The 13,845-nt window shown below is 37.2% G+C and overlaps 1 protein-coding gene across 1 annotated transcript in view; it reads left to right on the top strand.

Moving 5' to 3' along the window:
* Nucleotides 1-13,845, top strand: part of GPR39 (G protein-coupled receptor 39) — a 167,714-nt gene that overhangs the window by 72,226 nt on the left and 81,643 nt on the right. The gene's annotated exons all lie outside the window — the stretch shown is intronic.

The raw sequence follows: 13,845 nt of genomic DNA, 5'->3' as shown, positions 1-13,845 counted from the left end.
CTATTGATTTTCATTGGCTAGAACAATTCCGAAAAGGCAACCTCTGAATGCAGTAGGGGCTGCATCCTTCAAAGGATAGAATTTGGCCTCTGCAAAACTTAAAAAGTTTGCTTCTGTTTAGAAATGGCAGCCTCAACTTGACCTGAATACAAATGATTCTGTATCCAAAGTGACTGCCAAACACATCCCAGCATGCAAGAAATGACTTAGTCTCTAGGTGGAAACTCCTGTTGCGTTCATTGGAATATACAGTGTAGACACACACACACACCCAATCCCATTCAATTTAAAAGCTTCATTCTATGGTAGACTCCTTTTCTGTATATATGAAAAAGAAAACCTGCTCTGCATCTGTGCAAATAGACCCATGCCCCAGTTTCTTTGAACATTAATCATCCTTAACTAAAGAAGTTACATTTAATCATTTTAACCTTGGTGTTTCCATTAGGCAAGGGGCTCATGAGATATCTGCAAGAAACAATGCTATTTTGAAAACAGTTTGATGGGAAATTAGAGGTTATTACTTTTTACTACAGAATTAGTCCTACAACAAAGAGCTTTCCCTGTATTTCAAGTAGTCCTTATTAGTAATGTGACATTGGAATTCTTCTGAGAAAGCCAGTGTTCTGTTCCTTTACTACGAAGTTCGGATATAAGACTTGAATTAGGAGTGGCTACCAGTTGAAAGCTAAGCAATTTAGTCTCCTGCTTAACTCCAGAAGATTGTTAGTTGTTATAGATTCAATCTACTCAATTCTCCTCCTCCTCCTCCTCCTCCTCCTCCTCCTCCTCCTCCTCCTCCTCCTCCTCTTCTCCTCCTCTTCCTCCTCCTCCTCTCCTCCTCCGCCTCCTCCCACTCCTCTCCCTCTCTTCCTCCTTCCTCCTCCTCTTCACATTTCAGCCTTTAAGCCCACAGTCTATTGTCTCTTAAATAATCATATTTAACCCACAAAAAAGAGCAGAACTATTTTGTGTGCCCAATCTCTTTCTTCCTTTTAAAGTAGGGCTATGTTCTCTTGTGTCATTGATGCACTATTTTCCAAAAGAATAGCTAGCATCTGCATACACAATAAAGATACGATGGGGAGAATGAATACAATATTATCTTTGGTTTGGAGTGGATCAGATCTTAACAGTACTTCTGTCCTAGATAACAACAGAAATAGAATTTAATATCCCTCCATGAAGAGATTGCTTTAAAAAACACAAAACTAAAAAACAAAGACATTCTCTAAGCCCTCGGCCATTTAGAAGGCCCTGGAAGCTTATGACACAATTCTGTAGGTTTGTAAATGTTATTTTCTTTTAAATTTATACATACACACACACAGACAAGACACACAAGCACACCTGCTTATGTATCCCATGCCATAAAGGGGGAGGGGGATGTTAGAAATCCCTTCATTATTTACAAATTGCTTTTTTTCTGCCTACCCAGTTTATATCTAAGCCAATAAATAAGCACCCTGGTTTAGTGGGGTGTAAGGAAAAAACATAAAAATAAAACCAAGCACTGTGTTTTCTGATTTTGCTCTGTTTCAACATGCTTTACACCTTCATTCAAGTTAGTGGAGAATGACATTCTCCATTTACTTAAATGCTTAATTGCACTAGGAATACGGTTTGAAGGGGCAGTTTAAATTGCCTGATCTCTGATCTGTGGTATTAACATCTGACAGCCTTGTAGGGCTACTGCAAACTATGGCTTTCAGCGTAATTCTCTTACCTCTGCTAGGATTATATCTGTGAACTACACGGCAGGGAATGTGTATATTAGTTTCTCAGCAGGTCCTGTATGGTGAGGGTAATGGCAATAACTTTACCTGCAATGGGATGGAGTTCTAATATCTCTTGACAACAACGCTTGGCTGTTGTAAATTAGAGACATACAAAGTGTTTTGAACTTAAAAGTCCATTTCAAGGAGAACTTCTACTTGGCCATTCCTGAGCAGCTATATTTCAAGAGTTCTGATCATGGGGGGGAAAAGTCTTGAAATGAGTTACTGTAAGGGTTTGCAATTTAAAATAAAACATATATGGCTGGGAGTGTGTATGTCTATGAAGGCCATTCTGAAAACTTCATCTTATATTCCTATAAGTATTTAATCGTTTATTTGGCAGCATGTTTCATACCTTTATCTTACTGAAATATTCAGTCTTTTCAGACCCGGAGTCTTGAACGTCATTGAAAAAACTGTGGGAAGATCTCACACATGCAAGGAGACCTAAAAATATTTCTGAGCTAGAAAAGGTCTGCAAGGAACAGTGAGAGAAAATCTTTTTCCTCCAAAAAAGCTGAATAGAAAGATTCCTAGCTGGTTACAAAAACTGTTTGAATGCTGTTATTTCTGCCAACAGCAATCTTACAAAGCAGTGCTTGGAAGGGTGTCAGAATCTTTCCATATTCATTGGTTTCTTATTTTAAATATTTAAACAACAGTGCCTAAATATTAAGTATGGTTTCAGGTGCAGAAAAATGTTGCGTTTAACACTCTACCAACTTCCGTTCTATTAAGGATTCATTGATATATACTATATGATCATGGTTGACCAAATTTTGCATATTACTGTACATTAAATATATTACCTGATCTGCTGTTTATTAGGCAACTCTTATTTTGTTCCCTTTCTAACTATTAGACATGAATACTTTTTTAAAGTGCACATTTTTCAGCAGCTATCTTTTATTAATATGGGAGACCCAGTATGTATTAAACACAATATCCTATACTGCATTATCGTAATAGTATTGAGAAATCATTTGGATGTTATAGCCACCTTGGTTATCTTGACCCTGTTTATTATTTAAAAGTCAAATCACAGTGCTTTGTATAAATTTCCCCAAGCTAAATATGATTCACCTTGTGAAGGTGTTTAGCTGTGATTATTAGATAATCAATTTGGGTAAAATGAATTATGTGCCAAGAGACTTTTTAGAATGCCAGCTGTCTATTCACCTTAGATTTTTAAAAGCCCTATTAAACATTTTGTGTTCTTTCCAAATGATGAAGCATAATCTGTCATTCATAACCGGAATTTCTCTTCAGTTTGTATAATCTTTAAATCAGGAGGGCTTGTAATAAATGCTCTTAATTTTTGTCTGCTTTGCAAAAGATAGACAAGAATCCAAATTTGGTTTTCCGCATTATGTTCCTTACTATTGGATCTTTTCAACAGATCGTGTATGAAACTATACGCTTACTGGTATGTATGTGTATCAGTGGTGGGATTCAAATATTTTTACTACTGGTTCTGTGGGCATGGGTTGATGGACATGGCATTGCTTGGTGGATGTGGCATGGTGGGTGTGGCAGGGAAAGGATACTGCAAAATCCCATTCCCTCCCCACCCCACTAACCTGCTTTCCAGCTCAGTTCTCCTGTGCAGGGCAACAAAAGAAGGCCCAACCGATCAGCTGGGACTCGGGAGGCAGAAAATAGATGGGGTCCAGGCCAGTCAGAGGTGGTATTTGCCAGTTCTCCGAACTACTCAAAATTTCCATTACTGGTTCTCCAGAACTGGTCAGAACATGCTGAATACCACCTCTGATGTGTATGATATACCTGTGACTTTCAGATGTTGATATGCTGTGATCGTGTGACCCTTAATTTGACTATGCTGGCTGGGGATGATAGGAGTTGGGTAACCATAGCTTTTCCTTCATTGTTCTAGAGAGCTGTTCAGTCAGAAATCCTTGTAGGTAAACCTATAGGAACTTCAAGCTTATAATGATGCAGCCAAGTATATGTAACATAACCCTGACAATGACTTAAAAGTCCACTATGGAGAAGGAAGTATATGGGATTCTGAGTGGTCAAATAGTTTCTCTGTCTGTAAAAATATATATTTCTGTTTTTAAAAAAATTGGAAGTTTGTTCTACACATACATTGTAAGATTCTACACTGACCCAGAAGCTCCAGGTAATTGTGACTGCAGTAACACATTTGCTAGTGTTTTGTTCTCTTTGCACTGTGAAGTTCAAAGGTACAAATCCCAAATAATCTACTTGGAATCCATGGGCCTGTCTTTTCTTATCAGTGCAGAGCCATTTCTCCAAATTACCTGCTATGTTATTGGTTTATCTGATCCAAGGCTTTCTGCTACTAAGATATATTGCTGTGACCTTTTCTATAACCGTGAGGGTTTTTAATTTTTCCTTGAGTCCTGTTTTCCAGTTTGGGACATTTTTAAATTCAGTGTGATTTCTGAATGGGAGTGCTCTTTGGTATATCTTGATCATAATCTGTAACATAACAAAGATTCTCTTGTGAAAGATGAGTAAAACGGCAAATGAATATTTCTCTTGTAAGATTGTAAGCTTTGAAGTGGAGGGAGGCATGCTACTATACGATAGAAGGTTACTTGTGTACACTGTGTTCGATTATATTCTTCATAGATTGTAGAAAACCCCATTTCTTGGATAGTGTGTGTTTAGTTTTTTGTGGACAAATAAAAATAATAATATCAAGGGATCTTTACTTGATCAGGCTGTCCACATTTTCTGCTTTCATGTAGCAGAAGTAAGGCATTTATATGTCTCACAATATGCTTGTTTCTTGTTCTTTGAGGAACAGGAATGAGAGAATACATGAAGATCAAGCTGATGCTTTTCTTGAAGGAAATGGACTGATTGAGAGAGACTTGCAAGTTGTCCATAACCAACAGCAATTAATTCTCTTTGAATGTAGAGGCTAGTGCATTTGCTCACAAGTGGGTAAAAGAATCTATAATGGCTTCTGACTGTATTAATATGGAGCAAAACAAAATCAAGAGATTAGTTTATATGTTTGATCTAACTCTTGTCATTTTTCCTTTCAAAGGCTTTGTAGCTTTAAATGAGAGAAGTATTTAATTGAAATTTTAAAAGTTAATAGTGTTCAAACTCAAAGACTCTAGGAATATAATGGCAGATAACTCTGGCCTTTCTTTGTTTTTGCTTGAAGACACTTCACTTCTCACCCAATCACCAATGATAACCATGACCTGGATGATTGAGAATCTCCATAGAATTTCTTCATGGGCGTGGGAATACAATTTGCTATGAAGGAGGTGATGTCTTCGTTTGCCACTGCGCTCTAATTTTAAATGAAGTTATAACCTCTCTCTAGGGGCTTTAAATCTCACTGGTCCTTCTGTGACTTGACATTTGAGAGAGAAATGATCTCTGTGGCAGTGTGGCACCTACCAGTAGCTTAGACTCGCATGTAGTTATAGCAAAGAATTGTAAAGAGCTGGGGGGAGGGGGCTTCATTATGTAGTGCCAGCAAAAGATTGTACGTGTTTGGAAGTTCTGTGGAAGCTTCAGTTAATAGAAAAGATTGCAGCAAAAGGAATTCTGAAACTGAGTGAAATGAAATATGTCAGTTGCTTATGACATGTACATGTACTGATATTCTTCCTTTGTTTCCAGTTCTAATTCAAGGTGTATTCTATACTAGGACCATGGTGCCTGAAGGAGTGCCTCTTCCTGTATGTTCCTATTCACACTCAAGGATCATATTTAGGAAGATGTGTTCCTAGTGCTCTCTCATGATGACTTATGGCTAATAGTCAGCCAAGAACAGGCTTTGTCAGTGGTGGCCTCCTGACCTTGGTAATTTCACCCTAATGAATTATGCCCAGAGCCAACTACCTTGACTTTGTTGTACCAAGCAAATAAATGTTTACTTTTCAAGTTTTTTTTAAATAAAATTCAGAAAGTTTGTTAACAACTTTACCACTGCTTTTTTTATCTGTGCTACTTTTATCATTTGTTTGTGTGTTTTTTTCTATAACATTTGCAGTGTGTATGTTTATTAACTGTTTTAATTGATTGAACTTTATTACAAACTGCTTTGAATTCTTTTTAACGAGAAGCAGCATGCAGATGTTTTAATGCAATAAAATACATAAAATAATATTTGTAAGGATGGCCAGTGAAATCATAGGGACCATGCATGTCTTGTGTTGTCCAGATTCACGTGATTTTTAGTTTATCTTTGGCATAAATATTCCTCTATTTTTGTTTTTGTCTGAGCAGGCTTTTTCTTGGCGACATCTGCCATCATTTTCATGGAGAAGAACTATGAACCTGGCTCTTAGAATAGAATAGAATTCTTTATTGACCAAGTGTGACTGGACACACAAGGAATTTGTCTTGGTGCATATGCTCTCAGACTACATAAAAAGAAATGATACATTCATCAAGAGTCAAGAATCATCAGGTACAACACTTAATGATAGTCATAGGATACAATAAGCAATCAAATCATACTAGGAAACAGTCAATACAAATCGTAAGGATACAAGCAACAAGGTTACAGTCATACAGTCATAAGTGGGAGGAGATGGGTGAAAGGATGGGAGGATTAATAGTAATAGTAATGCAGACTTTGTAAATAGTTGGACAGTGTTGAGGGAATTATTTGTTTAGCAGAGTGATGGCGTTCGGGAAAAAACTGTCCTTGTGTCTAGTTGTTCTGGTGTGCAGTGCTCTATAGCGTCGTTTTGAGGGAAGGAGTTGAAACAGTTTATGTCCGGGATGTGAGGGGGTCTGTAAATATTTTCACAGCCCTCTTTTTGACTCGTGCACTACATTCTTTTAAATTGATTCTATATGATGCTGGTATTATGTGGCCCCCAGCACCAAATGACAGGACTGAAAAATGTCTAGATCTTATGGATTCATCAAAATTGACGATTATTGAAAAAGAGACCTGGGCCATTACTAATCGCAATGAATACTTTTAAAAATCTACAATTAACAATGATTTATACAAATCATTTGGAAGATAGGCTTCAAAATAGTCAATGTTGGATAACAACCCTTGTTGGTTTGTTTCTAATGTCCCTATTAGGCGCAAAAAAATGTCCTGGGTCAGTTCAAAGGCCCAAAATGAGCAAGCACTCATGTTCTCAGGAACCTTTGATCAACTGCTATGGTGAATTGTGCAAACCAAAAAATCTTTATGCATGAATTATATACTGATCCTACTTATCTTCTTTTATATGCTTTTAGACACTTGTTTTTTTGTTGTGCACACTTTCAGTTTTAATACATTTTTCTTGTCTTATAGCTTTTTATCATTTAATACAATATCCTACTTTCCTTATGCTGCCTATGACCATAGTAAAGATTCGATGTGATTTGATTTGCATTAATTATAGGCATGATGGAATGTGGGGGAAATGGGAATAAAAAACCAGGGCGATTTGCTGAAATGTTATCAGTCTGTACTTGCCGGATACATCATGTCCATCCACCAAATTGTTTCCCTCAAGGAGCAAGTAGTCCTCGCTTAATGCCTTGTCCTTTTTTGACCATCATGATGGCCATGGAATGGGTGCTTTATGACCCATAAAGCTCCCCTGACTGTTGTAAATGGTCACACTGACCCCCCCCACTCTTGTGATCATGTGACCATATATCAAGCAGGTCAGCTTTATGACTGGTTGCAGGGTTTCCTGGTCATGTGACCATGATTGACAATATTTTTTGCCAGTTTCGAAAAAAGCCAGGAAATTACTTCTAGTCATATGGAAGCTTAGTCTACTGACCGTAGCAAATTAGACCATAACTCAGGGCTCAGTTACAATTATTAGTTGAGGACTACCTGTACAGAATACAGAATTGATCACCTGATAACCCATTTTCCATTTTGGTTTTGCACACATCTTCCTTATATACATAAAAACTGTCCATGCTAATTACGCAGAGTATTGGAGTCAATGGCTCTGGAAAACTCTGTGTCTTTTGAAATATCTTAAATTACATTTAAATTATATTTATTATTTTTGCCTGTTCATGTTTCTCCCTCTCTCCCATTGCTTCTATTTGCTTTTTACAGATAATCCTCAATTTACAACAGTTCATTTAGTGACCATTCAAAGTTACAACAGCCCTGAGAAAAGCGACTTACAACCATTTTTCACACTTATGACCGTTGCAGCATCCCCAGGCAACATTCAGATGCTTGACAACTGGTTCATTTTTATGACTGTTGCAGTGTCTTGGGGTCATGTGATTCCCTTTTGTGACCTTCTGACAAGCAAAGTCAATGGGGAAGCCAGATTCCCTTAAACAACTATGTTACTAAGTTAACAACTGGAGTGATTCACTTAACAAATGTGGGGGGGAAAGTCGTAAACTGGGGCAAAGGGCACTTAACAAATTTCTCATTTAACAACATAAATTTTGGGCTCAATTGTGGTCATAAGTTGAGGACTACCTGTATTCTGTTTTGCCTGTTAACTGTTTCTGATGATTTCTCATATTTAGTAAATAAACATATAGCTATATAGCTGAATGGACTGATATGTGAGCTTGCTGTGATCAGGATTTAAGATTGACAGGGAGTGTATTGGATGCAAACTAAACTGAACATTACACCCTGTAATTTTCCAGTAATGCCCATTATTTTCCCAGGGACTGCTGAGCACATAGGCAAGGAGGGGTAGATGACAAAACATGGGTGACAACAGCATGCTGTCATAGTGTATGACTTGCATCAAAATCAACGATGGGATAAAGATAGCGCCCCATGCCTTATTTTTTAAAAATACAAAACTCAGCTCTTAATTTAATATACTTGGATATTTGGCACCTGATTCAGCATAATTTGAACATATGTAGTTTCCTCTCATATTCTAAAGTAAAGCTAAGGCTGTTTAATAATGGGTGATTATGGCTGCTTCATAAGTGTATTATGCCTCCATTTGCCCTTCCCATTCCAAATGTTAAAGCAAGACCTCTGGTTCTTCAGAACTGATTCTCTAGTCTCATTTTTATGTTCGTGTAATATACTTAATTCATACAAGGCAGGGGTTTGCAAGTCTCCAACTTAGCAGCCACCAGTCTTTATTGCCATTGTAATAATCCTGATAGAAGTGGCTTTTTCCAGACCAATTTTTCTTTGGTCTGCAGCTCTTTTGCAATAAACATGAGCCAAAGTAATGAGACAAAAAACTCTTGACTTCTCCTATGACAATTCAACTGGTTCACAAAGGGGCAGTAAAATATAATCCAAGGATTTACAGCGCTAATAGCGATGAGCAGTGGAGTTCATTATTATGCTAAACTTTCAGCTAAAGCATGGGGACAAAGACTGCCATAGGCACTGTCCTGTATGTTGGTAATAATTGAGTCTATTAGCCTTAATTTCATAATTCCTAAATTAATTCTGCTCACTTATAAATAGCTTTAATTGCTTGATGGGGGCAGTTATTAAAATGCAGTGTACTATGAATCAGTGTGATGAATTCATTTGAATATAGTGCACTCAATGTAACCAGCTTCATTTGTTGTCATATAATTTATCCATCAACAATGATGATATCTAAGTTGGATCTAGAAAACAGTCAATGGCCACTGAAGTAATTCTTTTTTAAAAAATAAATTTATTTATTCAATGTTTATGAAATTAAAAATATATATTTACATTTTACAGCATTGTTTAAGCAGTAGATACACTTGTACTTTTCTTCTGATAGCATGTTATGCATTATTATAACAACTCCTTCATCATTTTAAACTCTATATATGCATACATATAGTTTATTTATACCCTGTTTCTCCAACAATACGGCCTCCCCCAATAGGAAGTCCCAGCATGTTTTATAGGCATGAAATGAAATTAAGCCCCTCCCCCCCAAATTAAGGCCTATATTAAAACATGCGAAATGGGGGGAATGGTGTGGGGGGTTGCCGTTAGGAAGTACTTTTGTTGCACACCCGGATATGCTGCTGCCTGCGTTGACCCTGATACGAAGTGCCCCACCAACGCCGAGGTCAACATCCAAGCCATCGCCACCCACCCGCCCGAAGATGCAACGGGGGGGGGGGGGAATTAAGTCACCCCTGAAAAGACGGCCTAGCCATTTTTTCGGGGCTCAAAAAAAAATAAGACCTGGCCTTATTATATGAGAAACACGGTATTTATTGACACATCACCCTTATTTTTCCAAATGTTACCAGGTCATCAGATATCACCTTTTTTTTTTAATCCAGTCATACCAGATATCCCATGTTTTGTAATATTCACTGTCTTGGTTATCTTTTAACAACTTAGTTAGTCTATCCATATCGGCACATTCATGTACCTTATTGATTATCATATTTTCTGAAGAGATCATAGCCAATTTCCAATTTTGAGCAAAACTTATTCTAGCTGCCATTATAATATGAAGAATTAAATATTGGTGCTTCCTATTCATATTTGGTTCTAACACACCTAATAAAAAAAAATCCTGTTTGCATTTTACTCTCTGTTTTGTTATTTAATCCATCCATATTCTAATTTTTCACCAATATTTTCATGCATAGGGGCACGAAGTAATTCTAAACATTGCATTTCACAGGTGCTCAGGAGTTGACATAATTTGGTTGTATAAATTTGGTTGCACAAACAGAGGCATAGAATCAAAATCACATGAAGTATTAGTACCACTTTATAAATTCTTAGTAAGATCACACCTGGAATATTGCATCCAGTTTTGGTCACCACATTACAAAAAAGATGTTGAGAGTTTGGAAAAAGTGCAAAGAAGAACAACTAAGATGATTAGAGGCCTGGAGACAAAAACATATGAAGAATGATTGCAGGAACTGGGTATGGCCAGTCTGGAGAAAAAAAGGACTAGAGGGTGACATTGTGGCAGTATTTCAGGGACTGACATAAGGAAGAGGTGGTCTACTTATTTCCAAAGCACCGGAAGGCAAGAGGAGAAACAATGGATCGAAAGGAAACTAATCAAAGTGATTAAGCAGAATTAAGGAGAATTAAGGGGCAAACTTCCTAACAGTGAGAACAATTAAACAGTGGAACAGCTTGCCTTCAGAAGTTGTGGGTGTTTTATCACTGGGGTTTTTTAAGAAAAGACTGTCAGCCACCTGTCTGAGATGGTATAGGATCCCCTGCTTGAGCAGGAGATTGCACTAGAAGACCTTCAAGGTCCCATGTAGCTCTATTTTGATTGATTGGTTGATTGATTGTTCCCATGCTGTAATACATTTAGCAGTCTTCATGCTCTTGTATAGCATGTGGGTGGGAAATTCTACTCCAAATTTCTGCTTTGAATCTGAATTTTGTAATTCAGCAGTTCGGCAGTTTGAGATTTTTTATTTATTTATTTATTTTCATTTATTTATCAATTGCTTACAAGATAATAGGTATAAGTAAAAACATTGTTATGAATACATGGATACATATAAAGAAAAAGAAAAATATATAAAAGAAACAATAGGACAGGGACGATAGGCACGTTGGTGTGCTTATGCACGCCCCCTACAGATCTCTTAGGAAAGGGGTGAGGTAAATAGTAGACAGTCTAAGGTTAAAGTTTTTGGGGTTTGAGGAAAAAACCACAGAGTCAGGTAGAGTATTCCAGACATTGACCACTCTGTTTCTGAAGTCGTATTTCCTGCAATCAAGTTTGGTGCGATTAATTTTGAGTTTGTATCTATTGTTTGCTCTTGTGTTGTTATGGTTGAAGCTGAAGTATTCATTGACAAGTAGGACATTGCAATGTATGATTTTATATAGTATACTTAGATCGAACCGAAGGCGGCATAGTTCTAGGTTTTCTAGGTCTAGAATTTCAAGTCTGGTGGCATAAGGTATTTTACAACGAGTAGAGGAGCGGAGAACTCTTCTTGTGAAATATTTCTGGACTTTCTCAACTGTGTTAATATCAGATACGTAATATGGGTTCCAGACTGATGAGCTGTATTCGAGTATTGGTCTCACAAATGTTTTATATGCTCTAGTTATTAGTGTAATATTACTAGAGAAAAAGCTATGTAAGATTAGGTTAACAACTCTTAACGCCTTTTTGGCTATGTAGTTACAGTGGGCTCTAGCACTTAGATCATTTGAGATGAGTACTCCAAAATCCTTGACAAAGTTTGGATCATCAACAAGGTCTTGACTATTCAGCCTGTATTTTATTTTCTGATTTTTTTTTTGCCAATATGTAGGATAGAGCCTTTATTTGTTGAGATTTGAAGTTGCCATTTGTTTGACCATTCTGATGCATAGTCAAGATCTTTTTGAAGGGTAGCAGTATTGTCTGTGGTATTGAACAGCTTTTCATCATCAGCGAAGAGAACGCAGTTGCTCTTGATATGAACACAAAGGTCATTTATGTAGAGTATGAAAAGAGTTGGTCCTAGAACACTGCCTTGGGGGACACCACTGTTGACAGGTACAGAATTTGATAGGACGCTCCCAATTTTGACCATTTGTTGTCTATTTGACAGGAATGCTTCTATCCAGTTATGCAGGTGTACAGAGATACCATAAGATTTTAGTTTTAGGAGTAGTTAGTCATGTACCACTGAATCAAAGGCTTTACCGAAGTCTATGTAGATTGCGTCTATTGCTTTGCCCTGATCAAGTTGTGTAGTCCATATTTTTTTGCAGTGTAAGAGTTGCAGATTACATGTTAGTTTTTTCCTAAAACCAAATTGTTCATCAATGAGTAGGTTGTTTGTTTCTAAGTGGAGGATAATGGATTGGTTAATAATTGATTCCATGACTTTACAGGTGACGCAGCATAAGGAGATTGTTCTGTAATTTTCAACGAGGCTGGGGTCTCCCTTTTTGGGGATGACCATGGCTTGTGACCATAGTTTTGGCAAGGAGCTGGTCCTGAAAGATTTTTCAAAGATTATGCTTAGAGGTTCGGCTATGGCAGTGGATAGCTTTTTTAAGAAGTAGGCACATATTCCATCCGGTCCAATAGATAGAGATGGTTTTAGATTGCGTAGTGCTTTTTCAACATTGTCTTCTGTAAAATTGATATGTATTAGATCATTGTAATTATCTGTGGTTCGGCTAGGAAATACTGGGCATGATCCATTGCTGTTTACAAATACTGAGCCGAAGAATGTGTTAAAGATGTTGGCTTTAATAGTGTCATCGTTGCAGTCTTTACCATTAGGTCCTTCCAGGGGTGGGATGGACCTTGAGTCTTTTAGTTTATTGTTTACAAAATTGTAGAAAGCGCGGGTGGAATTGGTGCGTAGAAGGTTTTCTTCTTGTTTAATGTGATAATTGGTGCATTCAGTTTTTATCTGGTGGCATAAATTTCTGTATCGGCTTTTGAAGTTGGCAACGTGACCAGATTTGTTTTTCCGCCAAAGTGATTTCTTTTTGGATTGAAGCTTCCTTATTGTTTTGGGTAATTTGTTTTTTCTGGTTTTGGGAGTTGTTAATGGTACATATAATTTGATGACTCTTTTGACTTCAAGTAAAAATATGTTGTAATGGTCTTCTACAGTATTTCATCCAGAGAATAGAAATTGCCAATCAAGGGATGAGAGATCGTTGTTTATAAGATCATAGTTGCCTTTTTTGAAGTTATAATTGGGGATTCCATCATTGTGATGATTTTTGTGTGGATGTATGTTGATACAAAAGTCAATCATGTTGTGGTCACTGTTGGAAAAGGGTTGTTTAATTTGTATTCCGTAAATTGAATTCAAACTATTGCAGAAAATGAGATCGAGGCAGTTGTTAAGTCTAGTGTGGTTGGTTACTAGTTGTTCTAGTCCCAGATTTGTTACAGCATTGTAGAAGGTTGCATGTATGGGTTCAGTTGTACATTCGTTAAGGGTCCAGTTAATATGAGGTAGATTGAAGTTACCAAGAAAGATAAAAGCATGTGGGCAGGATGCTGCCCATGTTAGTAGTGTATTTATCTTGTTTGCATGTTCAATGTCATAATCAGGGATAGTAATTGTTTGTGGCTGTGGTTTGGTGGTTATTTTTGGTTGTAGTTGTGATTGTAGTTGAGGTAGTGGTTGTGGTTCTTGTGGGATTTCATTTTGAGCTGATAGGTACTCACTTATCTGTACTTTTTTTTTT

Source organism: Notechis scutatus, chromosome 1, assembly GCF_049901735.1.
Source record: "Notechis scutatus isolate UNSWTSFEM ecotype Mainland chromosome 1, rNotScu1.2, whole genome shotgun sequence".
Lineage (NCBI taxonomy): Eukaryota > Metazoa > Chordata > Lepidosauria > Squamata > Elapidae > Notechis > Notechis scutatus.
The sequence above is the reverse complement of the archived record's forward strand: the minus strand, read 5'-3'. Positions and strand labels throughout refer to the sequence as shown.